The following is an 8,410-nucleotide window of genomic DNA, read 5'->3' on the forward strand; positions in this document are numbered from 1 at the left end:
AATACCTCTCTCAATGAAGCAGCACAATTTTCAGCATAGCTCTGTGATTTTTAAAATGGAGAACAAATATATGAAGATAAAATTCATGCCATAAGATTACTCCTTTTAAAATATAAAATTAAATGGTTTGTGTTTATCATCTCAATTAATCCCCACCACCCTACCAGCTAAAAGTAAATACATATGCATTTCACAGATGATAAAACTGAAGCCAAAAGATGTTAAATGACTTCCTCTGTGTTTATAATGACATCACAAGATACCACACACAAAATAGTTCCTCAATAAATATGAACCAATGTTACTTTGAGCTAAGTAATTAAGAACCAATTTAGAGATTAGCATACTACATTGATGCCATATTCTATATTAACCTAGTTCCTGTTCCATTCAAGGAATATGTGAGATGATAGGTTTGCATTTATAACTCAATAATGCCTCTGCCCTCAGCGATACTCACAAATGCCTGTGAGCAATGCTCAATGGTAAACGGATAAAAATGATTTGTTGCTAGACCTCATGATTGTTCTTTGTATCCAGCATAGACTAAGGAGTTAAAGAAACTGAATTGGAACCCATCTTTCAGCTATAATTTATGACTAAAAGCATTCATTTTTAAGTATTGTATAGACATTTGGAGAAGAAAAGGGCACTGCTCCTGAAGCAAAGCATATGCCCACTGTGTGTTAATGGAATAAAATAGCATGTACTTGCTTTAGAAAATCACCTCCAGCTAGGCTAGTCTAACAGAACTAGAATTATCTCCTCAAACATGTCAAGGATTTAGTTACTGATGAGAGAAAAGAAGGACACTCAAGATACAAATGCCCTTAATTTCATTCACTCCACACACATTTATTAAGGGTATACATCACGGTAGGCAGAGCAATCTCGAGGCACAGAGATGAATACGATCTAATTTCTACACATGAAGCATTTGCTATCAACTAGAGAATAATCATTATATAGACTAAGACAAGACTGATGGGCTCACATGAATGAACCCACACACACAGGGAGAAGAGTGTGTTTGGGAGAGGATGTGAAAGTGACTTCTTAAAAGGAGTAGGAAGAAAATAACGTCCCCTTCGGAGACTCCGAAGCTAAATGTTAAAGGGGTCAAATGGTCAGTACAAATGCACTCCTGAGAAGCACAAGGCAGGAGTGAGCTAGCTTACCATGGACCAAAGGAAAGTTCCTGAGGGCACAATGATGAAAATCAGAAGTGATGTCAACAGCAGCTCTGGTGGAGTAATGGGTTGTGGGAAACAGAGCGTGTGCCTGGCTACAAGTCAAGAACAGGACAATCATTCTGCAGGCGGTATCACCAGCCTTGCTACTGAAGGACAGGAGGAAGTCTCAGGAGAAAAGATGTTTTTAAGACTGTCAGGGATTTGGCACAATACAGTATCAGCTTCCCAGTTCTTAAGTCTGTGGATACCGACATCGCCAATGACTTGACCCCCAGCCAACGTCGGTCCCCACTTTGCCCATCTCCCAGTTCATCAATCTCCATGAATACACGAGACGATTCCTAATAATATGTCAGTGTTTCTATGCATCCTCATTTCTACATCCCTCGTTTCTATCTTTGTAGCCCTTGCTTTATCTACAGCTCAGACTCTTTCAGCCATCTTGGGGATTCTGTAGCTGTTTTTCGGGAAAACTCTGATACAAATGCCAATCACTTCTCTGTTAGCCCAAAAGCCAACTCTTCTTTATGGGCTTCACAAATTCATACTCTCAGACACTTCAGCATTTCCACAAGTAAAACATACGTGGTTACATCTGTAAAACAAGGAATGGATGGGAAACTTGAAGATTCCTGACAATATTCCTACCAGTCATTTTTTTCATATATTTTTATTTTAATTAATATAAGGGTTACATTATATTCACCAGATGGAAGGTGCATTACTTCATATGCATTGATTCCCTTTCTCATGTCTTGGTCCCCATTTCCCTCCTACCACCCCCAACCCTCATCTTGTTTTCCTCCCTTCCCTATCCGACTACAAATAACCAAATACGCATATATTACAATATATCAGTTAACTAGGTGAAATACTATAACAATATGAGGTAGCCAAGGGACAGCAAAAGAAATGAGAGATAACATAGTGCATTAAAGCCAGACAGTCATCTTTTGAAGGATAATTCTGTTTCTATGTACACACACATACACATACACACACACACTCTAGAATCAGAGAAAATGCTGAGCATTTTTAGTCTAGCACATCTTAGCATGAGTTCTTACTTCATTTTCCCCCATTTTTTAATCAGAGGAACTGACTTAACCAGAAATTTATTCTTCCATAAAGTAGGAATAAAAAGGGTCAGAGAAAAATGAGATATACGATATAACAACTACTAAAAATAACAGTGTTTTCTGCTATTCCTACTAAATATGAGGGTATGTTAGCTCTCCTTTCTATGTTCTCTTTCAAATTATTATATGTCCTTTCCTGTGAAGACAAATGTGTAATAATGGAAAGAAAAGGCCTTTCTGTACAGCTTAGACTTCCATTTGTGTTCTGAGCATGTCCAAGCTTCAGCCATTTCTTGGATTACAGTAATTGAAAACTGAGAATAAACTTTGTCTATGGCCAAACATTTAGTGTAAGGAATATGGCCTATTTATATAAAAACTAGCATGTAGTTGTGATCCAACAAGTAAGTGACTCTATGACTAAAATATTTTATCTTATTTTTATTCGTATTAAGTCACTGAAATAATGAAATCTATGGAAGAGAAAGTGGATTCTTTAGGGAAAGAGCAAATCTGTTTGTGCTTGGCTGAGACTTAAAGTGATGCATGCCCACAGGCATACATTTCCAGAGACATTAACAATGACCTACAACTATGCTTTATGAGCTTTTATAAAAAGCCTTCTCAGAGCTTTTACAAAGTCACCCAGTTAATTTCCAAATTAATCTTTGAGCAAACAAAAGTACTGTACACTGTTTAGTGGCTGACCTCAGAAACAGGCAGTATATAAGCCTCTGGCAGTTTTTTGTGGATTTGATGTACATTAAAGAACTTTCCTTTCTGTCCTCATCAGCACAATACATGCGTTAAGCTGCACTCCTCAATCCTGATCTCTGTACTCGCATATGAATATAGATGTAATACTTTTTTTTCATTCCTTCAATTAAGACAAAATCTTCTCACTAAAAAGATGCTTTTAATGCCATGATTTAGAGAGTCATGGTCTACTATAATTGAAGTGAGGGTAGAGACTATCTCAGAAATATAGATTTTCTGACATCTACCTTAGGGGTTGAATGTGTTCCTCAAATGTCATGTGGTAGTTCTCACCCTAGAGACTACTTATATGACTATTTAAAGATAGAAATAGAAGATGCCACTAGTAAGGGAATTCTTAGTGTCATGTGACTCATGTCTCTACAAGCAAGACCCAACACCACATGAGGATATGGATTCCTAGAAAATCTTGAAGAGGGACTAATACAATTCACAAGACTGGATAAGATCATGTAAAAATGTGGAGGAGGATGAGAGAGACCCCTGGGTTTCATGTCTTGAATGTGTGCTTTCCTTTTCTACTTCCTTTCATGAGTTGATGCAGCCTGAGTCCGGGCTGGTTCTGTAGTCTTGCATTTCATGAGCCATAAAGAATGCTGAGCTGAGATAACACATTTTCATGTAAATGACCCACTATCTCATATTTTTTTTGCCAGTTCTGGCTTGAGCTCAGGGCCTGAGCACTGTCCTTGGACTTTCTCAAGACTAGAGCTCTACCACTCCAACCACAGCACCATTTTTTATATATATGTAGTACTGAGGAATTGAACCTGGGCCTTCGTGCATGCTAGACAAGCACTCTACCACTAGGCCAAACTCCAAGCCCTTAAAGTAGTGAGTTTATTTATTTTTTTTGCCAGTCACTGTCTCATATTTTATACCAGCAAACAGAGATAATACCAACTCTATTGTTTCCCATCAAATAAGGAAATGTTTATCTTCCTTTCTGATGTGGATTTCTGTCTGTGGTGACATAAACTTCAGAGATTAAAAAAAGATACACTCAAATGTCTCATTTTTTTTATAAAACCACATTGTCAGCAACGTGTGTAAATAACCAACTTCACCGTCAATAAATCTTTAAGCCTTGCATGTACCTACACAGATCGAAATCCACTTGATTAATAAACAGCCACGAGGGGAGTCAGTAAGACTATGAATGCTGGCCACGCTCTAAGGACATTCAGGCTCCAGGAAATGGATGTTGTCCAAGGTCACAGGCTGAAGAACATGGAGGAGTAGCACTCAGCACTGACCCAAAGCTTCTGCACACACATAGAAAGGGATTTTCCCTTCCCATTCTTTTCCCTTATTTTTGTCTACTCCTACTCTTGGTTCATCAAAAGCATTTCTGCTGTACAATTTTTCTCAGATACCGTTGCTGGTTCTTGATGATGTCTTACTGGCTCACCACTATCTATGATCATCACACTTGAAGTGTCTATTTACAAGTGCATCTTTGCATCTACTTAGATATCTTGTATTACAGCCATATCACAGACTGCCATTGCATATCTAGGCTTTCAATGCAGTCATTATAGGATTGCATCAGAAGAGTTATGGCATAACAATTTATAAATGCTTTTATTTTTTTCAACTCCTATCTAGAGACACTACATGCTTTCTTCCTATTCTATTGGGTTTGGGTTTTGTTATCGTTGTTGCTTTTAGATGTCCTATACATTTTTAGATGGTTTTTATTTTTAGGAAGAGATCTTAGTTTTAAAAGTAAGATACTCACACCGGGAGTTTGGCCTAGTGGTAGAGTGCTTGCCTAGCATGCACGAAGACCTGGGTTTGATTCCTCAGTACCACATATGTAGCAAAAAAGGCAGAAGTGGTGCTGTGGCTCAAGTGGTAGAGCTCTAGCCTTGAGAAAATCCAGGGACAGTGCTCAGGCCCTGAGCCCAAGCCCAGGACTGGCAAAAAAAAAAAAAAAAAAAAAACTCTAGATTCAGAAAAATCCAAGATTTTAATCTTTCATCTTTTTTTCCACAACTAAGGAACAGATATTACCAAAAGAGGAAAATATCAGTTCCCTCACACTTAACCTCTCAGTTACATTTTTATAATATTCAGGGTATTTCTCAGATTTTCACAGGAAGAACCACAGTGACAAGGAAAGGTCTGATGTGGTTCTAATGTGTGGCCCAATGTTTGTGTGCTTGGAACTTGATCCCCAGCATGATAGTGTTGGGCAGTGGATCCATGGAAGGTGTTATGGCACAAGATATTGCCTCCATGAATGAATGAGTGCCAGTATTGTAACTGTGACTTCCTTACCAAAGATGGGTTTTCCCTTCTCTTATTCTCTGACTCCATCTTCCATTTCTGCTTTCTACCATGACTCATTAGAAAAAAACCTTGCTACATACCTGTCCAGGGACTAAGATCTTACCAACCTCCAGAAATGTAATGAGTAAATAGTTGTAAGCAACTCTGTCTAGGGCATTCTGTAAGAGCAGCACAAATGAACTAAGAGGAACTAAATGAGTTTTAAGTAGCTGGGATGGGCTGTGGTGTTTGGTGGCTATAGAGGCCAATGTCAGGCCTTCCTTGTAGCAGGAATGCAAATGCTAATTTGGGGTAGGGGATGGCTTCAGCTGCCTTAGGACTAGTTCTTTCCTTTGTGGGTCCTTGTATACTTTGGTGTTGTTCCATTCTCTGGGGAGGGGACATGGTAATTTTGTCACAAAATAACTTAAATCCAACAGCATCAATGTTCTGGACTGTGTTTTTCATCCAGTTTAGCATCTATTGCTTTTTCCATTTCCTACCCGGCTACAGTACCTGGAAGCACTTCCTACCTTACTGAACACATGTCTCTGGCATATCCTTTAGCATGCTTTGGCCACTCCAGTGAAGGTGAGACTGGGACAAAGGAGAGTTGTGTGTTAGCTTCACTGTGAAAAGAATATCCTCAAACTCAGCTACTGTTATCAGTGTAAACATGGAAGCAGTAGACCCATCATCACCACAGTTAACTGCACACACATAGGGCTCAAGTGGGGTAAAGCAAGGCAACCCAGTGGAGCGGGGCCTGAGCTATGTGAATTCCACCCAACCGGCACTCATGAGCCAGACACTGCCTTACGATTGTACATCACAGATATTCTGTGTTCAAGGTCATTGTCACAATATTTCATATATGATTATGAATGTAGGTAATTTCAGGCAGGATACCTGAAATTCCTGTGATTTCATTTTGTCAGATGTAGAATGTACAAGCTATTCATATCTCCTGGCTTTGTAAGGAAGGAGATATATGCATCTACCACATCTATTCAACGTTCATTTATTGCAGAGCTATTCATATCTCCTGCTTTGTAAGGAAGGAGATACATACATCTACCAAATCTATTCAGCGTTCATTTATTGCAGAGCTTGGCAAACACTTTCTGCACAGGGCCTGCTAATCAATTTCTTAGGATTATGGGCCATATGCTCTCTGTCACTATTATTCATCTGAGCCATTACATTGTGAGAGCAGCCACAGAAAATGAAATAAATAACTGAGTAGGTGTGGCAGTGTTCCAATAAAAATATATCTGTAAAAACAGGCACCAGGATAGATTTGGCATAGGGGCCGAAACATTTGCTAACTCTGTTTTTTGGTAACAAACCATTTCTTTTAACTGGATGCATGGCCTCTTAGATAAAGCATTACCCTTTGCCTGCCTGGTCTCCAGGTATAGAGTTCATATCCAGCAGAAGGAATATTATAAAAATATTATATGATATTCTTTAGGCACAGGAAATTCTTTTAGCCTTTTCTGCCCTCCCTTTCCCCACATAGATCTTATCATTGTAACAAAATGCAACATAAAAAAGTCCACTCATAATACAATAAAAACTACTTAGAAATAAATTCAACAGAAAAAAGGCTTGTAAATTGAAAATAAAAATAAATTGGAAAGGACAAAAAAAGAGAATGTCTACATAGAAAAAAAAAAGTAAATTCAAAAGAGCTAGAATTTTTTTTCTGGTAGTCCTGGGGCTTGAATTATGGGTCTGGGTGCTGTCTCCGAGCTATTGTGGGCAAGAGTAGTGTTCTACCATTTGAAGTACAGCACTACTTTCAGCTTTTTAGGTGGTTAATTTGAGATAGAAGTCTCAGACTTCTGTGATTCTCAGCTGGCTTTGAACTGTGATCCTCAGCTCTCAGCCACTGGTGCCTGACAAAGTTAGGAATTCTAAGCTCACAAACAAACACGCCAATGAGCTCAGATGACATATTTCTGTTCTTTTATGTGAATAAAACATTTTTCCATTTTCCATTCCTCTAAATTCTGATTTCTCTAATATATATTAAATTCTAAGGCTTGAGCAGTAATTTACATCGAAGCAGCATAAGAAAACAAAAACAACGTGAGAAAGGGATTTATAGTCTTTATCTCTTCCTAAGTAACAAATGCCCTCCAAATACTGCTTTTGTTTTTCTTTCTGTTTTTCAGTGTCTGAGAGTCAAGAACTTAAGTTTGTATAAACTTGGTACCTCAGAATCAATTTCACTCATGAGGCTACAATCAGGATGTCATTTGGGTTTCTTCTCATCCAAAAGAGAAGGATTGACTCCCAGTCTCACTCATTAGTTGACGGCACCATTTGTTCCAGCCCAGGGTTTGGGACTGTACACACTCTCTCCTTTATTGGAGGAGTCTTTTCATAGCCTCTTACAGAAGGGTAGTCAACCATAAGAGTACATGATGTTAAGAAGTTATAAACAGAATAAATGTCATAAAATAAACATAAAAAGTGACCTGGAGTGTGGTCTAATGGTAGAGTGCTTGCCTAGCATGCATGAAGCCCAGGGTTAGATTCCTCAGTAGCACACACATTGAAAAAGCCAGAAGTGGTGCTGTGGCTCCAGTGGTAGAGCTCTGGCCTTGAGAAAGCTTAAGGACAGTGCCCAGGCCCTGAATTCAAGCCCCAGGACTGGCAAAAAATAAATAAAATGAAATAAACATAAAATATTAGGAGAGACAGATGGCAAACAATATGAAACACTAAAGGAATTATTGCTGATGTGCTTGATTTATGGCTTTATAAAAATGATGTGGGTTGGGGCCGGGAGTTTGGTCTAGTGGTAAAGTACTTGCCTAGCATGCACTGGGTTCAGTTCCTCGCTACCACATATATAGGGGGGAAAATGCTGGAAGTGATGCTGAGGCTCAAGTGGTAGAGCCTTGAGAAAGTCCAAGGACAGTGCTCAGGCCCTGAGCTCAAGCCCAGGACTGGGGGAAAAAAAATGATGTGGGTTTGTCTTTTATTGATCTTTGTTTTGAGGAAATTCTAGAATGTAAAATATTCTGCTCCTAAACACGTAGGAATGGTAGAACCATAGAACCATGCCGACACTGA

Source organism: Megascapheus bottae, chromosome 7, assembly GCF_031878675.1.
Source record: "Megascapheus bottae isolate mThoBot1 chromosome 7, mThoBot2.hap1, whole genome shotgun sequence".
NCBI classification, from domain to species: Eukaryota; Metazoa; Chordata; class Mammalia; order Rodentia; family Geomyidae; genus Megascapheus; species Megascapheus bottae.